Source organism: Ascaphus truei, chromosome 3 (genome assembly GCF_040206685.1).
Source record: "Ascaphus truei isolate aAscTru1 chromosome 3, aAscTru1.hap1, whole genome shotgun sequence".
NCBI lineage: Eukaryota > Metazoa > Chordata > Amphibia > Anura > Ascaphidae > Ascaphus > Ascaphus truei.
In genome coordinates, this window is record NC_134485.1 from 74010881 (window position 1) to 74035066 (window position 24186).

The 24186-nt window shown below is 43.4% G+C and overlaps 1 protein-coding gene across 3 annotated transcripts in view; it reads right to left on the minus strand.

The window, feature by feature from the left end:
• Window positions 1-24186, minus strand: part of MAP3K15 (mitogen-activated protein kinase kinase kinase 15) — a 201748-nt gene that overhangs the window by 66075 nt on the left and 111487 nt on the right. The gene's annotated exons all lie outside the window — the stretch shown is intronic.

A 24186-nucleotide genomic window follows, 5' to 3' on the forward strand; every position in this document is an offset into this window, starting at 1 on the left:
TCTCTAGTACTGAACTCGTACTGACGACCTATGGTCATTTTCTCTGCTCAATAACTCTACTGAACAGAGCACAACTCCTTTGTATATTGTAAAAGACAGAGGTAGCATTATAGAAAGCAAACGTCTCAGAGTTTAAATCCCCTAACAGTTTCTCCCTTGATTTATTATTCAGAATACATTTGTTTTTATCCCAATGATTGCAACAGCAACAAAAAGAAAAAAGCTTGCAGCAGACACCCTAGTTGACAGTGTAATCCAGGGGTGCGCAAACTGGGGGGCGCAAGATTTTTCAGGGGGGGTGGAGGGTCGCAGCGGTTGCACACACCCGGTGCTCTTCTCCAAGGCATTTACATTAAATGCTGGGGGATCGCATGACTCCTCTGCAACTATCCTTACCTTGTCTTCGGCAACGCGGCGTCACGTCGCCATGGCAAAGTGATCCTGCGGCGTCATTTGACACTGGAGAGCGTGAGACAAGGTAAGGGAGGGGGGAGTGCGAGCAGGGAGGGAAGCAGGCAGGGGGGCGCAGCAGGGAAAGAACGTGCACCCCTGGTGTAATCGATAGGTGCTTGTGCTGAAAGAGGCAAGTTTCTCAGCAAAATTACTATTTTCTACACAAAAAAAAGCAGGTTAAAAGATCGGAGTTTAGTAAATGTAAATAGTCAGAACAAAATACAGAATTACAGTATACAGTGCAGAAAACGTTATGCTTGGCAATCATTTCACATGATGGGGTCACCAGATTTATTTTTGTGCTTATACATGTACAGTAGGCTCAGGACCAGGGATTTGGCTTTCACAGTTTGAGTTAAAAGTGGAATTAACGTTACAAGCAAAATGTTTCAGAATGTCCAAATCCCGGCGACTTACTCAGTAGGGTATTAATGAGCCAGGTTCCAGCTGTAAATGAACCAAAGGGCTTCGCTACACATTGCTTCTCAGACCCCACCAGCAACAAAATAGCATATCATAATAATAATAACAATAACAATCAGTATATATATTTGCATGTGGACAATAATAAAAGAATAATAAAAAAAAAAAAAACCATCCCTGTATTTTTTTTTCCTTTAGGACAAAAGAGATCCCTTATTTTATTCTTTAGAGATATACACTTCCTATAATATGGCCAGCATATTAATCCCATGAAGTAGTGCTTTCTTGAATATAACTTTTTGGTAATTAATTTGGGAAAAAATAAACTGGGCTTCCTAAAGATTTTTTTTTATTATTATTATTATTTATTTATTTATTTTAACCCCCCTTGACCTACGATGGGTTTTAAAGGCTCTTCAGTGCTGGGCTGGTACAAAAATTGCACAGTTTTTTTTTCATTCATGACATTAATAAAAATACTGAAAAACACTGTTTCATTGGTTATAAAATGCAATATTAGGAAAAACAAACTGCTCATTTGTAAATTGAAAAGTATTGGTATTTAGTATAAAGAGGAAAGAAGCTAATAGATGTAAAGTGCTTGCTACATGGATGCCAAGAGAAGTAACTGCTTTTTCCTTTTATTTGATGAGAAAAAATCTGCAATCTCTGACGTGGAATAAGTCTACAATTCTGCATCACATGTGAGAATGTTCTTACATACAGTACAGTATGACGCAGCTGTGCATCAAAGAACGGAACAATGTGTCAAAACACTCTTTTCTCTGCGTTGACACAAGACTCCTGTGAATCTGTCTGGAGAAGACAGAGGATATTTTGTGTTACTTGCCATTGCATTAACAACAGCACTGTGATATATCAAAGGTTCTGCACACATGCAATAATGTACATAAAGTAGATACAATTGTAAAGTCTCATGTTGGTCTATTAAAAGGTATCCTAACCCAACAACAAATATATATTCCTTCAGAATACAGTAGCTCTAGATTCACTACACTCAGATAAACGTGAGTTACTATCTCACCGAGAAAAATGAAAAATAACGCGTTTTTAACTCACAAACATCGCTTTATTCACTAAAAAATGATATTAAATATTGCAATAATTTAACACTGTCAAAAACAGTGTTAGAATTATGTTGAAATGAAGATAACATTTTGCTTCAGGGGTGTTGTATGTAATAGGATTTTTTCGAGAACACTTTAGCAGAAAATACAAGATAAACGCACATCCAAATTCATTGGGGTTTTAGTTATATATTCTGAGCACAGTATGATAAGCTGGCACACCACATCAACGCATCATGCATTCTATATGTACTTAGAATTTTAGCACCTAAAATACATATATATATCAGGTGCTAAAATAAGAAGCACTTTCTATCTATATGTAATGGATTTCAGGCAAAAGGAGACACATTGTGTGCCCATTTACATGTCATTTCCCAGAATGCCTTGCTGCAGTGGAAGCACTGTATGCTAGGTCAGCGGTGTGCAAAGTGTGGGACGCACCCCCCACGGGGGGGGGGGGGGGGGGCGCTGGCGATTGCAGAGGCCCGCACTTTTCCCCAAGGAATTTAAATTAAATACCGGGGGATCGCATGAGGCCTCTGCAACTCACTTACTGGGATTCGGAAGTGTTGCTGTGACGTGTCAGCATGGCAACGCGGCGTCAAATGATGCCACGGTGTCATGCAGGGTGACATCACACGTCCGTCTCCATGGCAACGGGGTCACGTGATGTCACGTCACTGAGCTGCGTCATTTGACGCCGCCAAACAAGGTAAAGGGGGCGCAAGAGAGAGGGGGAGCAGGCAGGGGGGCGCAGCTCCAAAAGTTTGCGCTCCCCGGTGCTAGGTGATAAAGGTGAAAGGCAGGGATGCAGACCTGTCTTAGACATGCAAATGAGCACACAGATAGAAAGCAAATGGAAATATTACTATCGATAGATAGATAGATAGATAGATAGATAGATAGATAGATAGATAGATAGATTGAGAATGGAAATATTACTGTATGCTCATTTGCATGTCTTAGACAGGTCTGCAACCCTGCCTTTCACCATTATCGCCCAGCATCCAGTGCTTCCACTGCAGCAAGGGATTCTGGGAAATCACATGCAAATGAGCATCAAATCCATTTGCTTCAAATCCATTTTGACATGGACCGCTATAAGCTTATGCTTGCTGCATTGCACAGCTTTTCAGCACAGTCTGGGATAAGATGCGTAGCCAGTAAACCTACCAACAGACAGCTGTTTCGACCTTTTGGGTCTCATCAGTTGAGGTTGGTTTACTTGCTTTGCAATTTGAAGCTTGGATCCACCACACATTAGTTAAGTTATGGTGGGTATATATATATATATTTCTCTAAGGATGTCTGCATATCCCTCTGTGATAGGCTTACCGGCCTGTCACCACCCAGAGACAGCCAGGGAGGGTGCACATCCCTTCCCCTCTGTGGTAGGCTGAGTGGCCTGTTACTCACACAGGGACAGTCAATGAGATTGCACATACTGTGTAATGAGACTGCACATTGGCTGTGTAACATCTTAAGTGTCACATATGAAGTGTCTGTGGAGTTCAAATTGGATGTAAAGAATACAAGAATTGAACTCTGCTTTTCATCATTAACCCTGCAACTGTGAGAACTTGGTTTTCTAAAAGCTCTGACAATTTCTTTACATCTAAAGACTAACTTTCTAAGCTGCTGTGCAACCTTCAGTGCTACACTGCCCTCCCAGGCCTGATTTATACACCTGCTCTTTCACATCCTATTCCTCATATACTCCAATATCCAGAGGGTGCGGGACCCCCAACACATTGCAGAGGTAAACTTTCTAGATACAACAGTAACACTGAAAGATGGCAAACTACACACCTCTGTATACAAGAAACCAACAGACAGATGCAGTTACCTCCACAACTCCAGCTTCCATCCCACTCATACAAAACAAGGTATCATGCACAGCCAGGCTATAAGATACCACCGCATATGCTCTGACACTGGAGACAGAAACAGGCATCTCACAACCCTGACCGAATCGTTCAGACAGAAGGGATACAAACCAAAAACCATTGCCAGAACTATTACATCTGCGCTAAAAGCCCCACGAGAACACCTGCTACAATACAGACAGAAAGAACCTACCACACGTATACCACTAGTGACCACATACAACCCTACCCTAGAGGGTATTCGAAAAATAATCAAAGATCTGCAACCCATGCTGGCAGAGGATGCGACATTAAAAGAAATCTTTCCCAAACCTCCCATTTTTGCGTTCCGGCAACCACCAAACCTCAAACAGAAATTAGTCAGCAGAAAACTTCACAACGGTTTTTAAGACACTGATAATGGCACAAAACCGTGCAACAACAAACGCTGCAAACTCTGCAAACATATATGCCAAGATCTCACAGCCAGTCACAACCATAGAACATTCAATGTTAATGGATCATACAGCTGCACATCCAGGAATAGTGTATATGATTCAGGGCAACAAATGTGACCAAGGTTGCTACATTGGGGAAACCAGCCAAAAACTACAAGGAAGAATGAATATGCACAGACACTCTATACTATATCACGAAGAAGGAAGATACTGCTCACCTGTGGGACATCACTTCTCACAACCAGATCATTCCATAAATGATTTAAAAATCAAAATCCTCAATGGAATGTTTAAACGCACCCAAGAACGGAAAACATTTGAACTCAGAATGATAAGACTCTTTGACACCAAAACCAAAGGACTTAATGCGGACATGGGTTTTCTCACACCCTATCAAAATTGTTTGTAATTATCCTGCTTGCCTCCATTCTTATCATCACTTTCTCTCCCTCCCCCCACCCCCCCCCAGCATCCCTCCCCACCTTTCCTTGTCACCGTCCCCTGGCTTCAAACACTTTTAACACCCTACCTTATCTACAGTACATATCTGTTTTTTTTTTTTTTTTTTTTTCTCTCTACACTGTTTTAGCCATAGAATCCTTTGTATATCAGTATTGCTTGACCTGAAGGAGAGGAGAACTCTCGAAAGCTTGTCCTATGACATAAATTGTTAGTCCAATAAAAAAGGTATCACCTAAAATTGAAGAACTCATTTATTCTGCACTATATATATAATGAGTGCACTTGCCTACACATGCTAATGACTATTAGGAGGTATGGTGTGTGTGTGTATATAAACTGTGGTGCTGTGACGTGGCTTTTACTACCCTATAGCAGGTGCATGGAGAAGAAGGTTAAGGTACTGTAATTAAAAAGACAAAACCTTATAGAAATTAGAAAAGTATTGCAGCAACTGAGCAAACAGTAGTGAAGTGGCGAAGTATAGTAACCATTTACTTAGCATTGGCACGTTTTTTTGGATGGAGCTCATAAGCATTAGAGCAGAAAATAATTATTCTGAAAGGCAAAGCACTTTGCCTTGCTTTGTTCAGAACACAGACTGCATACTAGTAAGTCAAATACTAAGCCGAAAAGCAAGCAGCCAGAGACACTGCGCATTATGACAAAAGGTGGACTTAAATTTCCTTCTAACCTAAGATAAACAAAAAGCTTATGGTGCTGGGGCAGGTGTTTTAATTGACATAGACATCTTCTATAAACTGCTGCTCTTATTATATTCCCAACAGCTCAAAAAAAAATGCTTTTGGAACAATCTAAAAGTCCACTTGAGTAAATATTAATTAAAAAAAGTAATCTGTGTTTAATAAAGATATAAGGGACATTAAGGTATACATAGATATGGATGACATGTTGATTATATACAGTGTTGTGAAAAAGAAAGTACACCCTTTTTGAATTCTATGGTTTTACATATCAGGACATAATAACAATCATCTCTCTGTTCCTTAGCAGGTCTTAAAATTAGGTAATTATAACCTCAGATTTACAACAACACATGACATATTACACTGTGTCATGATTTATTTAACAAAAATAAAGCCAAAATGGAGAAGCCATGTGTGAAAAACTAAATATACCTTATGATTCAATAGCTTGTAGAACTACCTTTAGCAGCAATAACTTGAAGTAATCGTTTTCTGTATGACTTTATCAGTCTCTCACATCGTTGTGGAGGAATTTTGGCCCACTCTTCTTTACAATGTTGCTTCAGTTCATTGAGGTTTGTGGGCATTTGTTTATGCACAGCTCTCTTAAGGTCCCACCACAGCATTTCAATCGGGTTGAGGTCTGGACTTTGACTGGGCCATTGCAACACCTTGATTCTTTTCTTTTTCAGCCATTCTGTGTTAGATTTGCTGGTGTGCTTGGGATCATTGTCCTGTTGCATGACCCAATTTCGTCCAAGCTTTAGCTGTCGGACAGATGGCCTCACATTTGACTCTAGAATACTTTGGTATACAGAGGAGTTCATGGTCGACTCAATGACTGCAAGGTTCGCAGGTCCTGTGGCTGCAAAACAAGCCCAAATCATAACCCCTCCACCACCATGCTTGACAGTTGGTATGAGGTGTTTGTGTTGATATGCTGTGTTTGGTTTTTGCCAAACGTGGTGCTGTGCATTATGGCCAAACATCTCCACTTTGGTCTCGTCGGTCCAAAGGACATTGTTCCAGTAGTCTTGTGGTTTGTTCAGATGCAACTTTGCAAACCTAAGCCATGCAGCCATGTTCTTTTTAGAGAGAAGAGGCTTTCTCCTGGCAACCCTTCCAAACAAACCATACTTGTTCAGTCTTTTTCTAATTGTACTGTCATGAACTTTAACATTTAACATGCTAACTGAGGCCTGTAGAGTCTGAGATGTAACTCTTGGGTATTTTGAAATTTCTCTGAGCATTGCACGGTCTGACCTTGGGGTGAATTTGCTGGGACGTCCACTCCTGGGAAGATTGGCAACTGTCTTGAATGTTTTCCACTTTTGAATAATCTTTCTCACTGTAGAATGATGGACTTTAAATTGTTTGGAATGTCCTTATAACTCTTCCCAGATTGATGGGCAGCCACAATTGCTTCTCTAAGATCATTGTTGATGTCTTTCCTCCTTGGCATTGTGTTAACACACACCTGAATGCTCCAGACCAGCAAACTGCTAAAACTTCGGCTTTTATAGAGGTGGTCACACTTGCTGCTGATAAATTAATCAAGAGCATTTGATTAGCAGCACCTGTCTGCTACTTAGCATCTTAATTCCTATGGAAGCAGTAAGGGTGTACTTCGTTTTTCACACATAGCTTCTCCATTTTGGCTTTATTTTTGTTAAATAAATCACGACAGTGTAATATGTCATGTGTTGTTGTTCATCTGAGGTTGTATTTACCTGATTTTTAGACCTGCTAAGGAACAGATGATTGTTATTATGTCCCGATATGTAAAACCATGGAATTCAAAGAGGGTGTACTTTCTTTTTCACATGACTGTATGTTCTCCATGTCTGTATAACTTTGCCAGGTAGTAAAAAGGTGGTAGGAGATGGAGAACGTGACAGAAAGATGGACACTTATGAATTCAACATATAAATTAATACATTTCATGCAAAGTGCAACATAATTGAACAATGGAAAAAAAAAATATATATATATATATATATATATATATAAAGCAGAAAATAGCTGTGTTAGTCCAGTTGCGATAGTGCAGAATAAATGAGTTCTTCAGTTAGCCATAGATTCCTTTGTATATCAGTATTGCTTGACCTGAAGAAGAGAGGATAACTCTCGAAAGCTTGTCCTATGACATAAATTGTTAGTCCAACAAAAAAGGTATCACTGAATACTGAAGAACTCATTTATTCTGCACTATATATATATATATATATATATATATATATATATATAATAAACTATACATGTCAAAAACCTTGCTATAGCACTACTCAGTAACAAGTCTGCATCTTCAACTTGACTTTGGAAATGACTACAGCTCAACCCCCTTATAACGCTATGCTTGGGGTCCAAAGAATCACATTGCGTTATAAGCGGATCGCGTTAGAAATAATGTACAATTGCATACATTGTACAATAAAGTATTTAAGACACCAATAATCGTGTTGTAAAGTATTCATAAATAACAAAATTGGGAGCCACGCTTGCATCGCGCTATAAGCGGATTCGCGTTGTAACAGAACGCGTTATAACAGGATTGAGCTGTATTTAGTATTCTCCTTAAACAGCAATACTACATCCCTCCACCCCACCCCCCTTTTTTCTTCTTATTTGTATATGTAAATCATGCGACAATGTATAATTCTATATTCTTACCTAAACTGGCAATCATTTGGTGCTCCTGTTATAAATGTGTCAAAATACTGATTTGTGTGCCTAACATAATGGCCGCCTTGCAGTTCCAATCAACCCTTCAGTCAGTGTAACTCTGCAACTACAATGTATCCAGATATTACTACAGTAGCATTGACTGATGTACAGTTTACCGCTCAAAACATTGGCAACAAATTATCCCAAACAGGAAAGTGTTGCAAAGATCTTGCACTGCTGAGGAGGTGGGCTAAAGCCTGCTATAAAGCTCATAAAAAATGGCATTAAGAGTTGAATAATAGTAATTAAAAAAAAACAAACAGTTGTCACTTGGCTAATACAGAACTGATTTATAAAAAAAAACCCATGTAAGATTTCACGTTTTGCAGCTTTAAGACTGGTTAAGAAAAAATAGAGGAAATACCCCTAGCGATGCTGACCAGGAAATGTCCATGTATTAGTGATGCCTATTATAACATATAAATCTCCATAATTTTCCAAACAAAGACAGTTTGTTGAACTCAGGACTCCAAAATCCACACACTGTTATCACTTTAAAACAACACTATCTGAGGACTCCCACTCGCCTGCAATAGGTATATCTTATGTGGTAGTCAAAGTGGTTGTATGGGAACTGGATGATCACATGAATGAAGTAACAAATGTAATAAAGTCACTCACTGCTGACCATGTGGAGATCCTGGTGCTGTCGGCGTGCTCCTACCAAGGATTTCAGCATGCAATTGGTTGTAGACGGCGGTGCAACTGCTATTGAAAAACATATGACCAGTACTGCAAAAAAGATCTAGGTGCAAAAATGTATTGAAGGCACATTAAAAAACAGCAAGAGAACACTCTTACGCGTTTCGCGTGGTCACCCACGCTTTATCAAAGAGTAAAGTACAAACAACAGATCCATTACTTAAATACCCATAATTCCCTCCCTTCACTCGTGACGTATCGACGCTATCGTCCAATAGGGAACATCATGCCCCTTCTCTCACGGAGAACTAATGGAATTCACCCTGATGCCAGCTGGACAGCATCATGCAGTAATGCATGGGTTTTATGAATTCATAGCACTGCCCCAGTTAGGGTATATGTTTTTTAGTGTGTCCAAATTCCCTTCCTTTCTCGTATATATTGTGTTTTTTCAGCTGTTTGTTCATGATTCTGGGATAGACGAGATACAATCGTTCCCATTGGTCAAATGGGCCGATACGTCATCAGAGAAGGAGGGTTCAGTTTACCTCCATACATTGCATTACTGCATGATGCTGTCCAGCTGGCATCAGGTTGAATTCCATTAGTTCTCCGTGAGAGAAGGGGCGTGATCTTCCCTATTGGACGATAGCGTCGTTACGTCACGAGTGAAGGCAGGGAATTATGGGTATTTAAGTAATGGATCGGTTGTTTGTACTTTACTCTTTGATAAAGCGTGGGTGACCACGCGAAACGCGTAAGAGTGTTCTCTTGCTGTTTTTTAACGTGCCTTCAATACATTTTTTCGCGCTGCTGCCGCGCCACGTGACGCTGCCAAGCCAATCACAGTGCGGCTATCGCTGTGACGTCTGCAGCCACGCCCCTAGCCGCGCACGCCACCGCTTACAACATATAAACGAAATGCGCGTGCCACATGCCTGCGCAACGCTGGGCACGCACCAGCACCTACTATAGAACAAGCCTAACTCATGCTCATCGCAGCTGCCCTCAAAATCTGACTACTGCTGTCATTTCTAAAGCCTCAACAAGGGTCATGTTACAGTGAGCCGAGGGACAATGGAGAGCAGTTATTTTCATCAGATGCATGTCTAATATTAGGCATTAGGTAAAAATGCAGCCACTTGTATTATTATCATCGTTTATTTGTATATCTCCAACATATTCCACAGCGCGGTACAGTTGAGGGTACAGAGATTTGACCATTACAAAAACAAAGATACATACAAATAAGGACGAACATGTACAAACAGATACAAAGAGGGTCCGGATTGTTAGAGCTTACAATCTAATATGCTCTGAATGTAATGTAATGACTCAGGAGGTTAAATGTTAATAATATCAATACAGTTTGTCACTGTGCTACAGATAAACACCTTGTGTGACAAAGCTCTATCTAATGGAATCCAATGTCCTTCTGCCAACTACTGATATAAGAATAACACAAGGCACTGCGGATGTTTCTAAATGCTATTTAATGAGCCAAAAACTTAGCGACGTTTCGACCAAAGCAGTCTTTCTCAAGTGGTGAGTGGCTTAAACTAAAGTGTCTCATAGAGTCTTATAAACCCATACAAATTCCCAGAATGCTCTTTGATGATAATCAATAACACCTGCTGTCATAAGCTGAATCCTCATTACTCCTTACTGTTGCAGCTGAAAGGAGGCTGTGACGTCTGCACTATCCAATGAAATCTCTTGCTGCAGACATCTGACCCAACACATTAGGTGTCGTCCACACGTGTTCCTGTTGCCATAGCAACGTTACGGCATCAAGCTATATCTCAACACCAATGCAGCTACTCCTCCCCTCTGTGTTCGGCGATTAGACACGCCCCCAAATCCTCGGCAGTCATGGAGATACTCCTATTGCGCCGCGCACCATCGTGGTTTCATCATAATGGCTGTGTTACTTCTTATTTGTACCTCGGGATGAAAACATGCTCCAAGTCCTCCTACTTGGCATCCGTCGTCGTCATGGAGATAATCGCAGTGTATTTCTTCTCCTTACTATGCGTTGTGGTGTAGACATGTCCCGCATTCTCCTGCCCAGCGTCCGACGTTGTCAAGGAGATGATCCTCTGTTGTAGCGTGTCATCCAACTGCTGCTCCTATCGTCCGGCGAGATCTTTGTTTTGTTTAGTAACTATGGTTATTTATGCATATAAAGTGTAAATAATGTCATCTGGATGATCCTCAATCTTTATTTAATTATGGATTTACGTAGATTTCCAGACATAACTGCATGCATGCAGAATAAAGAGTCCTCTTTACTCCTTTTGCATTTTTGATCATAGGAAAGTCCAGACGGCTGAATACAGCATTTTGGTGGTGGGGGTGTCATCAAAATTCCACTGAGGCAAAGTTTGTCTTCAGCACATATATGTGAGAAAGAGAAAGGCATATAAACAGTGTCATATGAGCTCATAATTCAAGTGATAAATCGTGCTCAGATAAATATTAAACTAATGTTTAAAAAAGGGGGAATTGTGCTTAGAAATAATTGTACCTATTTGTACATACTGTAGATATTGAACAGAACACAAATAGGTACAATTATTTCTAAGCACAATTCACCCTTTTTTAAACATTAGTTTAATATTTATCTGAGCACGATTTATCACTTGAATTATGAGCTCATATGACACTGCTTATATGCCTTTCTCTTTCTCACATATATGTGCTGAAGACAAACTTTGCCTCTGTGGAATTTTGATGACACCCCCACCACCAAAATGCTGTATTCAGCCGTCTGGACTTTCCTATGATCAAAAACCCAAAAGGAGTAAAGAGGACTCTTTATTCTGCATGCATGCAGTTATGTCTGGAAATCTACGTAAATCCATAATTAAATAAAGATTGAGGATCATCCAGATTACATTATTTACACTTTATATGCATAAATAACCATAGTTACAAAACAAAGATCTCGCCAGACGATAGGAGCAGCAGTTGGATGACACGCTACATCAGAGGATCATCTCCATGACGACGTCGGACGTCGGGTAGGAGGACGCAGGGCGTGTCTACACAGCAGCGCATAGCCAGGAGAATAAAAGTACTGGGATCATCTCCATGACAACGTCGGACGCCGGGCAGGAGAACGCGGGGAGTGTCTACACTACAACGCATAGTAAGGAGAAGAAATACACTGCGATTATCTCCATGACGGCGACGGACGCCAAGTAGGAGGACTTGGATAAAGATGGCGGGTTCCGGCGCAACTGCAGATGACTGACTCAGAGAGGCTGCTGGGATACTTCAACAGCTTTATTGTTCCAAAACACACAAGGGCTAACACCGCATTCTCCCCCTCAACGCGTTTCACCCTTAGGAATAGGGCTTCGTCTTGGAGTGGGGAGAAGCGGATGCTGCCTGTTTAAATACAGGAAAGCCCGCGAAAACGGGTACAAACATATTAAAACATTAACTCCTCCAATGCCTTTGCCTGTTACTTATGTTATCAATCGGGTAATCAGTACTCCGTACTTGTATACATTGTTGCACTTATGTTGTTATTTTAGCATTTTGTGTAAACATGTTAGTAAAAGATATGCCATTTGAACTCAGGTAGATCATTGGAGAAAATTGAAAGGATATAAGTAAAAAGTGGCTGCAAACACTGCTAAAGCCTGGTATATATCCAACGAATTTATGCTAACTGCCTATAATAATTGTGCATAAGTTTCTACTCACACACATATTATACATTGTAAAATTAAATAGACAATGTAAATTATTGGGCTGATTCATGCATCATACATTGGACTATAACCAGGTGCTGGAAGAAAGAGGAAAAGAAAGGGGAAGAAATGGGGGGGGGGGGGGGAGAGGGGGGAGGAAAAAAAAAAAAAAAAAAAAAAAAAAAAGGGGGGGGGGGGAAGGGAGGGGAGGGGAAGGGGAAAGAAAGGGAGGGGGGAAAGAAGAGAGGAAGGGGGGGGGGAGAGGGGGGGGGGAGGGGGGAAGGGGAGGGGGGGGGGGGGGGGAGGGGAAGGAGGGAAGGGGAAGGGGGTGTGGGGAAAAGAGTCAGTGTAAATAGTTACAGAGGATAACATATTAGACTGTATGCCCTCACCCTGCGGGCATTTCATCTCAGTATTAGAATTAAAATTCAAAAAGAAATTCAAAGAAAAATTCAAAGAAGAATTTAAAGAAAACAACGTAGATCCCAGTCAATGTTAAGTCCGTTGGGCTGCAGAGAACCCAGTGTATGTATCCAGTGTGCCTCTCTCTGGTGTAAAATCCTTAGTCTATCCCCTCCTCGGGGTGGTAACACTATGTGTTCGATGGCACAACATTTGAAATTCTCCACAGAGCCCAACGGACATAAATTGAAATGCAAAGGTACCGGATGTGTAGTATCGTGTTTTTTAATTAACCTGAGATGTTCCATAATGCGGATTTTAAGGACTCTACTGGTTAGTCCTATATATTGTTTATTACAACCACATTTTAGGAGGTAAATCACGAAATTGGTCTGGCATGTTATAAACGTTTTAATGGGAAATCTACGTGTTTCATCATGGTTTGAGAAATGTTTAGTCTTAATCATATTTGGACATATTTTACAATGCCCACATTTGAACGAGCCAGTTAGCTTTGGGAACATGGACCTACTAGTTATGTTGCGGTTGGTTGGTTTTAACATGCTGGGCGACAAAAGGTTCCCTAGAGTAGCAGCCTTGCGAAAAACTATTTTTGGGCCCATACTGACCAGTTTACCTAATAGAGGATCTAAAGACAAAGTGGTCCAGTGTTTATGTATGATGGCTTTGATACAATTGGCCTGGTCACTAAAATTAGTGATGAAAAAAGGGGGTCCCATGTCCTCTCCTTGTGTGACCTTTGTATGTTGGCGAACATTCATATTTATGAGTTGTTCTCTATTGGTGTCTAGGGCATTTTGATACGCGAGATCAAGGTCCCTAGCGTCATAACCCCTTGACAGGAATCGCTCTCTCATCTCGCGCGCCCTCTGTTCAAAGGACCCTAAAGTAGAACAGTTCCTACGTAACCGCAGGAACTGTCCCTTCGGGATGCCTCTGACCAGGGTGTTAGCCCTTGTGTGTTTTGGAACAATAAAGCTGTTGAAGTATCCCAGCAGCCTCTCTGAGTCAGTTATCTGCAGTTGCGCCGGAACCCGCCATCTTTACCCGATTTCCTTCTGACGGTGGCACGCAGGAGTAGCCGAGGAGAGCAGGCCCCAGACTGGAGATGCAGGTAAGGTAAGCAACCAACAACCCCCTGCACCAGTCAATTCAGTGGCCCAGCGGAGCTCCCTCATGCGCTACCCCACTGACTGACAGCAATACAGTTTGCCACAGTGCACACGGAAGCGCAGGCAGATCCCCACATTCCCTGTATTTTCTCTGTCAGCAGCTCGTGTGAGCTCTGTGGCTATCAGCTACACCTGGGACTTCCTCCATCTTCCTTCAAACTGCACTAGCAATATTGGGAAGTTATCCAGTGTTAGAGACACATGGATTCTATATACACACAGACCAAGGGCAACACCAGCATGGACACTGTACCTGTACTCGATACAGAGATTTTATTTAGTTGCTGTAACACTGCCAACCGCACATATAGAGCAGAGGCTATTTTTAGCAACACCCCTGAATTTTTATGTGAGGATACTGCGGACCTCAAGTTACATTTTGTTAAATTGGAGAAATGTTTACTATTAAGACAGAGAATTTGGTGGGAAATAACGACCATGGAAAATTACATTCGTGTAAAACGTATTCCAAGAGGCTTACGTCACACCAAGACCCCTTCCTTTGGGTTCACCAATGTAGAATTTGAACAACAATGGTGCATGATTCTTGAGGACTGTTCATTTAAACTAATGGACCTAATTATTAGACAGAAATCCCAAGAATATAAATTAGTGTCCAAACAAATTTTGGAACTACAAGATAAAATGAAAGCCTTTTCAACAATGGATAATTTCAAGGAGCTAGATAGTAAAACAGCTAGCAAACTTAATAAACAAGAGAAAACCATTATGCTCAACAAACAGTCTAAATTTGAGCGTGACAAGGCGGACTACGATTTGCACCAGATTTACATGTGGCAGAAGCTACCATCTAGAACCAAAGGCAAGCCCAAATATAAGAAAGCTAACAAAGAAGGAGGGGGGAAATCAATTCTAAAGGGAAACAAAGCTAATGATTCTTCTTCACATGCTGTATCCTTCTCATTTTCCGAGAGTGACTTTAACCCCTCGTCTGGGGATGAGATGGCAGGAACCGGCGAGACGACATGCACAAATAGACCGGCCACACAGAAGCCCTCAAAAAACGGGGAAGGACGAGAAGAGGCAGGAGAAAGAACATACATTGGGATGCCATCCAAGAGATTAAAAACCTAACTATGGAGAACAGTAACGTTATCAATATCTCCAAACACGAACTGACACAATCAGAACTATCTGTGTTGCATCTTGGACTTTCATTTGCTCCCAATACCCAATTTAATCTGTTTTCTACTTTGGTAGACGTATTCAAGTTTACACGTAAACTAACTTTGAAACGCTTCTTTTTTTCCAGGAATCAAAATCCCAATACAGTGTTACCTATATTTGACATTAACCCTGTTGTTCCAATTCCCCTAGGTTTCGAAGATCAATGCAGGGAGCAGGACCTCATGGATCTCTTCAATGAGAACAATACAATTGAAGACCCAATAGAGTTTTTGGGTAGTACTAACTCTGGGTTTAAAAAGAGATCTCTGTTCTATCCCTCTTTCATGAGGGGGCAGTACATTGATATCTTCCAGAGAGCCATTGAAAGAGATCTATCGCTCCTTGCAAAAGGCATAGGAACCAGGGGACATCAGTTAGATAACCTAACAGTGGAACAAAGGGCAGCATTAAAATCACTAACCAATAATGATTCCATTCTTGTTAGAAAGGCGGACAAAGGTGGCGCTACGGTTGTGGTTGACAGAGAATACTACACAGCAGAGGCACAGCGACAACTGAGTGACCCCGATACCTACCGTGTCCTTGACAGGGACCCCACCATCCAATTCAGTAGAGAGTTCTTGGACCTCATGGATGAAGGTGAGATGCTACATGTTCTCACACCTAATGAGCGGGACTTCCTCACCACTCCAGACCCCATCACCCCTATTTTTCATCACCTCCCCAAAATTCACAAGACACTGGTTGCACCACCGGGTAGACCTATTATTTCTAGCATTGGCTCACTGGGTGAACACCTTTCACAATATATCGATCACTTTTTACAGCCACTTGTTCACTCACTTCCATCTCACATTATAGACACCAAACACATTTTGTCATTACTCACCCCTATCACCTGGCACACACATTACATCTGGGTCACCCTAGATGTAACTTCTTTATACAATATCATCAAACACGATCATGGCCTCATTGCCACAGAATTTTTTCTGCACAACCATTCCACTTTATCTCCAGCACATATAGCCTTTCTTCTAGATAGTATTAAATTTTCACTCACGCACAATTATTTTCTCTTTGACCAACAGTTTTATCTCCAAACACGTGGGACAGCAATGGGGACGTCTTTTGCCCCCTCCTACGCCAACCTCTTCATGGGTTGGTGGGAGATGTCCCACGTTTTTGGAGATTCCAATCCTTTCAGACATCATGTGGCGTTTTACAAACGCTACATTGATTATCTCATCTTGATCTGGAGTGGTGGGGAGGAAGAGCTTTTGAAGTTTTTTGAGTATCTGGCTGATAACACACTAAATTTGAGATTCACTCATTCCTATGATAAATACCAAATCAAATTTTTGGATTTAAATCTCTATGTGGACTTGGAAAAAAACGTCCAATCTGACATTTACAGAAAAGAAAATGCCAGAAACTCACTGCTTCATGCCAGGAGCTGTCATGCGCGCCCTCTGGTCAGAGGCATCCCGAAGGGACAGTTCCTGCGGTTACGTAGGAACTGTTCTACTTTAGGGTCCTTTGAACAGAGGGCGCGCGAGATGAGAGAGCGATTCCTGTCAAGGGGTTATGACGCTAGGGACCTTGATCTCGCGTATCAAAATGCCCTAGACACCAATAGAGAACAACTCATAAATATGAATGTTCGCCAACATACAAAGGTCACACAAGGAGAGGACATGGGACCCCCTTTTTTCATCACTAATTTTAGTGACCAGGCCAATTGTATCAAAGCCATCATACATAAACACTGGACCACTTTGTCTTTAGATCCTCTATTAGGTAAACTGGTCAGTATGGGCCCAAAAATAGTTTTTCGCAAGGCTGCTACTCTAGGGAACCTTTTGTCGCCCAGCATGTTAAAACCAACCAACCGCAACATAACTAGTAGGTCCATGTTCCCAAAGCTAACTGGCTCGTTCAAATGTGGGCATTGTAAAATATGTCCAAATATGATTAAGACTAAACATTTCTCAAACCATGATGAAACACGTAGATTTCCCATTAAAACGTTTATAACATGCCAGACCAATTTCGTGATTTACCTCCTAAAATGTGGTTGTAATAAACAATATATAGGACTAACCAGTAGAGTCCTTAAAATCCGCATTATGGAACATCTCAGGTTAATTAAAAAACACGATACTACACATCCGGTACCTTTGCATTTCAATTTATGTCCGTTGGGCTCTGTGGAGAATTTCAAATGTTGTGCCATCGAACACATAGTGTTACCACCCCGAGGAGGGGATAGACTAAGGATTTTACACCAGAGAGAGGCACACTGGATACATACACTGGGTTCTCTGCAGCCCAACGGACTTAACATTGACTGGGATCTACGTTGTTTTCTTTAAATTCTTCTTTGAATTTTTCTTTGAATTTCTTTTTGAATTTTAATTCTAATACTGAGATGAAATGCCCGCAGGGTGAGGGCATACAGTCTAATATGTTATCCTCTGTAACTATTTACACTGACTCTTTTCCCCACACCCCCTTCCCCTTCCCTCCTTCCCCTCCCCCCCCCCTTCCTCTCTTCTTTCCCCCCTCCCTTTCTTTCCCCTTCCCCTCCCCTCCCTTCCCCCCCCCCCCCTTTTTTTTTTTTTTTTTTTTTTTTCCCCTTCCTCCCCCCTCTCCCCCCCCCCCCCATTTCTTCCCCTTTCTTTTCCTCTTTCTTCCAGCACCTGGTTATAGTCCAATGTATGATGCATGAATCAGCCCAATAATTTACATTGTCTATTTAATTTTACAATGTATAATATGTGTGTGAGTAGAAACTTATGCACAATTATTATAGGCAGTTAGCATAAATTCGTTGGATATATACCAGGCTTTAGCAGTGTTTGCAGCCACTTTTTACTTATATCCTTTCAATTTTCTCCAATGATCTACCTGAGTTCAAATGGCATATCTTTACTAACATGTTTACACAAAATGCTAAAATAACAACATAAGTGCAACAATGTATACAAGTACGGAGTACTGATTACCCGATTGATAACATAAGTAACAGGCAAAGGCATTGGAGGAGTTAATGTTTTAATATGTTTGTACCCGTTTTCGCGGGCTTTCCTGTATTTAAACAGGCAGCATCCGCTTCTCCCCACTCCAAGACGAAGCCCTATTCCTAAGGGTGAAACGCGTTGAGGGGGAGAATGCGGTGTTAGCCCTTGTGTGTTTTGGAACAATAAAGCTGTTGAAGTATCCCAGCAGCCTCTCTGAGTCAGTCATCTGCAGTTGCGCCGGAACCCGCCATCTTTACCCGATTTCCTTCTGACGGTGGCACGCAGGAGTAGCCGAGGAGAGCAGGCCCCAGACTGGAGATGCAGGTAAGGTAAGCAACCAACAACCCCCTGCACCAGTCAATTCAGTGGCCCAGCGGAGCTCCCTCATGCGCTACCCCACTGACTGACAGCAATACAGTTTGCAACAGTGCACACGGAAGCGCAGGCAGATCCCCACATTCCCTAGGAGGACTTGGAGCATGTTTTCATCCCAAGGTACAAATAAGAAGTAACACAGCCTTTATGATGAAACCACGATGGTGCGCGGCGCAATAGGAGTATCTCCATGACTACAGCGGATTTGGGGGCGTGTCTAATCGCCGAACACAGAGGGGAGGAGTAGCTGCATTGGTGTTGAGATAGAGCTTGATGTGGAACATTCCTATGGCAACGGGGACATGTGTGGACGACACCTGATGTGTTGGGTCAGATGTCTGCAGCAAGAGATTTCATTGGATAGTGCAGAAGACACAGCCTCCTTTCAGCTGCAACAGTAAGGAGTAAGGAGTAATGAGGATTCAGCATATGACAGCAGGTGTCATTGATTATCATCAAAGAGCATTCTGGGGATTTGTATGGGTTTATAAGACAATATGAGACACTTTAGTTTTAAGCCACTCACCACTTGAAAAAGACCGCTTTGGTCGAAACGTCGCTAAGTTTTTGGCTCATTAAATAGCATTTAGAAACATCCGCAGTGCCTTGTGTTATTCTTATATCAGTGCATGATCTGAATTTCCAGCAGGACTTCTTTCAACACAAGTGCACCGGTAAATATGAACAATATTGTAATATATGGTGTGTAGTAGTAATCCTCCTTCGACTAACTACTACATTTCAATATTAGGATTTATGGAATGACATTTTTGAATGGACTTTTCACTGAATTACAACGACTTCTTGCCGTAGTTACAGTACATTAGTTGAACAATGTATGGTAAAAATAAAAAAAAAAGATGGCTCCCATCCAAAATGCAATGAAGCGGTGTTATTCTAAGTCATGCAAAATAATGAGGATTAACCCGTAGAACTCTGCGGCAGATTTTATAATGATGCAAAATAATGAGACGGGGAGAGTACTGGGTTGGACTGGCTGGAAACATTTGCCTGAATCATTGATGAATTGCAACACTTTGCAGCCATGTTTTCCCTAATTGCCAGAACTTGGTATGTGGACATTTGCTGAAAAGGGGATTCTCTGTGCTGCAACATACTGTATGATTGTGTGTTATGCTGCTTACTGCTGGATGAGCTCTCTATGTGGGTGTTCACTTGGCTTTGCTGGGATTTTGGAAACTAGGGCCGCACACACAATTTTTGGGTGTCCGACTATGTTTACTTGTTGCCCAGCAACTGCTCATCCCAGCATTCCCTGTGACTCTAATGTAATTTGGCACGCTTTATACTGTAAATGTATGTTGATTACAGTTCTCAGACTCCCCTGAAGAGGTTCCCCCTGCAGACAAAAACATTGGGACTGATTGTTGCATGTGTGTCCAGTGGCTTTAAATGTTGACAACATGCCAATTTCTAACTGTTGTCACTGCTTTTAACCATGCACAGACTGGTCTCTATTACGGAACTGTATGGCAGTGCTGTCATCTTTGTGTAGAGTAAATATAGAGAGAAAAATAAATAAATTATATATATATGTAGCCAGGTCCCCTAGACTGACCCTCACCTCCGTTGTGGTGAGAGAGTCGGTTAAGGTTGTAGGGAGCGCTCCGGTGCACCGGAGGCTCCGCAGCGGCCCAAGAGTCCAGGGCGTCGCCATTTCTGTATTCGCGCATGTGCAGTAGTCCCGTAGGCGACGGCGACACACTCTGTCTCTCTCACCCCCACTCTCTCTCTCTCTCTCTCTCTCACCCACACAGTCTCTCTCTCTCTCTCACCCACACTCTCTCTCTCTCTCTCTCTCTCTCACCCACACTCTCTCTCTCTCACCCACACACTCTCTCACTCTCTCTCTCTCTCTCTCTCTCTCACCCACACACTCTCTCTCTCTCTCTCTCACCCACACACTCTCTCTCTCTCTCTCTCTCTCACCCACACACTCTCTCTCTCTCTCTCTCACCCACACACTCTCTCTCTCTCTCTCTCTCACCCACACACTCTCTCTCTCTCTCACCCACACACTCTCTCTCTCTCTCTCTCTCTCACACACACTCTCTCTCTCTCTCACCCACACACTCTCTCTCTCTCTCACCCACACACTCTCTCTCTCGCTCACCCACACTCTCTCTCGCTCACCCACACTCTCTCTCGCTCACCCACATTCTCTCTCTCTCTCACCCACACTCTCTCTCTCTCTCTCTCACCCACACTCTCTCTCTCTCACCCACACTCTCTCTCTCGCTCACCCACACTCTCTCTCTCTCTCACCCACACTCTCTCTCTCTCTCACCCACACTCTCTCTCTCTCTCTCACCCACACTCTCTCTCTCTCTCACCCACACTCTCTCTCTCTCTCACCCACACTCTCTCTCTCTCTCACCCACACTCTCTCTCTCTCTCACCCACACTCTCTCTCTCTCTCACCCACACTCTCTCTCTCTCTCACCCACACTCTCTCTCTCTCTCACCCACACTCTCTCTCTCTCTCACCCACACTCTCTCTCTCTCTCACCCACACTCTCTCTCTCACCCACACTCTCTCTCTCTCTCACCCACACTCTCTCTCTCTCACCCACACTCTCTCTCTCTCTCACCCACACTCTCTCTCTCTCTCACCCACACTCTCTCTCTCTCTCACCCACACTCTCTCTCTCTCTCACCCACACTCTCTCTCTCTCTCACCCACACTCTCTCTCTCTCTCACCCACACTCTCTCTCTCTCTCACCCACACACTCTCTCTCTCACCCACTCTCTCTCTCTCTCACCCACACTCTCTCTCTCTCTCTCTCACCCACACTCTCTCTCTCTCTCTCTCTCACCCACACTCTCTCTCTCTCTCTCTCACCCACACTCTCTCTCTCTCTCACCCCACACTCTCTCTCTCTCACCCACACTCTCTCTCTCTCACCCACACTCTCTCTCTCACCCACACTCTCTCTCTCTCTCTCTCACCCACACTCTCTCTCTCTCTCACCCACACTCTCTCTCTCTCTCACCCCCACACTCTCTCTCTCTCTCACCCCCACACTCTCTCTCTCACCCACACTCTCTCTCACCCCACACTCTCTCACCCACACTCTCTCTCACCCACACTCTCTCTCACCCACACTCTCTCTCACCCACACTCTCTCACACCCACACTCTCTCTCACCCACACTCTCTCTCACCCACACTCTCTCTCACCCACACTCACTCTCTCACCCACACTCTCTCTCTCACCCACACTCTCTCTCTCACCCACACTCTCTCTCTCACCCACACTCTCTCTCTCACCCACACTCTCTCTCTCACCCACACTCTCTCTCTCACCCACACTCTCTCTCTCACCCACACTCTCTCTCTCACCCACACTCTCTCTCTCACCCACACTCTCTCTCACCCACACTCTCTCTCTCACCCACACTCTCTCTCTCACCCACACTCTCTCTCTCACCCACACTCTCTCTCTCACCCACACTCTCTCTTTCTCTCACCCACACTCTCTCTTTCTCTCACCCACACTCTCTCTCTCTCTCACCCACTCTCTCTCTCTCTCTCACCCACACTCTCTCTCTCTCTCACCCACACTCTCTCTCTCTCACCCACACTCTCTCTCTCACCCACACTCTCTCTCTCTCACCCACACTCTCTCTCTCTCACCCACACTCTCTCTCTCTCTCACCCACACTCTCTCTCTCTCTCACCCACACTCTCTCTCTCTCTCACCCACACTCTCTCTCTCTCTCACCCACACTCTCTCTCTCTCTCACCCACACTCTCTCTCTCTCACCCACACTCTCTCTCTCTCACCCACACTCTCTCTCTCTCACCCACACTCTCTCTCTCTCTCTCTCACCCACACTCTCTCTCTCTCTCACCCACACTCTCTCTCTCTCTCACCCACACTCTCTCTCTCTCTCACCCACACTCTCTCTCTCTCTCACCCACACTCTCTCTCTCTCTCACCCACACTCTCTCTCTCTCTCTCACCCACACTCTCTCTCTCTCTCTCACCCACACTCTCTCTCTCTCTCTCACCCACACTCTCTCTCTCTCTCACCCACACTCTCTCTCTCTCTCACCCACACTCTCTCTCTCTCTCTCACCCACACTCTCTCTCTCTCTCTCACCCACACTCTCTCTCTCTCACCCACACTCTCTCTCTCTCACCCACACTCTCTCTCTCTCACCCACACTCTCTCTCTCTCACCCACACTCTCTCTCTCTCACCCACACTCTCTCTCTCACCCACACTCTCTCTCTCTCACCCACACTCTCTCTCTCTCACCCACACTCTCTCTCTCTCACCCACACTCTCTCTCTCTCACCCACACTCTCTCTCTCTCACCCACACTCTCTCTCTCTCACCCACACTCTCTCTCTCTCTCTCACCCACACTCTCTCTCTCTCTCTCTCACCCACACTCTCTCTCTCTCTCACCCACACTCTGGATCTCTTATTTACCCTATATATCTTAACTGCCCTATACCTACACCGAAATAACCTATACTGCTTTCTTCCAGATTTAACTCTCGAGCTTCACACAGAAGACATCGGAATCCCCCCTAAACCAGAAGACAGGTAGAGAACACGTCCCCTCAAACTTATAACATTGCAGGAATGAGGGTACCTGGACATTGAGGTACTGCGGATCAGGTAAGATCCCAGGCGGGATTGCTGCTTTAGATATTGTGAAGCGGGGGCATCAGGCACTAGTTATGGGGTTCAGGAAACTAGTCATTCACATCTGGCTTTTTTTTCTAAATCCGACATACACACACACACACGTAACAAGGACTAATTGTAGTATAATGTAATACAATAAATAAACTAATGTCAAAAACGAATGTTGTTCTTACTAGGAATTTATTCATTTTTTTTTTTTTAAAAAGCGGGGCTGGGGGCGGGACTAGGTGGCGAGTAGATTTTTTGTTCGTCGAGTAGATTTTTGGGTGATTTGTCGACCACTGTATATATACATACACTGTATATATACTGTACAAACATACACACACACACAGACACACACACACATATATATACTAGCTGATATACCCGGCGTTGCCCGGGATGTAATGTTCTCGCTTCCACTCCCTTCCCCCCCTCTTCACAGCTGTTCAGAGCTGCGCCCCCCTCCCCCCACTGTTCACAGCTCCGATTCCCCCCACATTCAATGCTTTGTTTCGCCACCCCCCCCCCTGTTCACAGCTCCGCCCCCCCCCCTGTGTTTGGCAGCTGAGCTGACTGAGGGGGGGAAGTGTGTGTGTCAGTCAGTGAGTGTGTGTCAGAGAGTGAGTGTGTGTCAGTGAGTGTGTGTCAGAGAGTGAGTGTCAGTGAGTGAGTGTGTGTCAGTGAGTAAGTGTCAGTGAGTGAGTGAGTGTCAGTGAGTGAGTGTCAGTCAGGGAGTGTGTCAGTCCGTGAGTGAGTGTCAGTCAGTATCAGTCGGTGAGTGGCAGTCAGTGTCAGTCGGTGAGTGGCAGTCTGTGTGTGTCAGTCAGTGAGTGTGTCAGTCAGTGAGTGTGT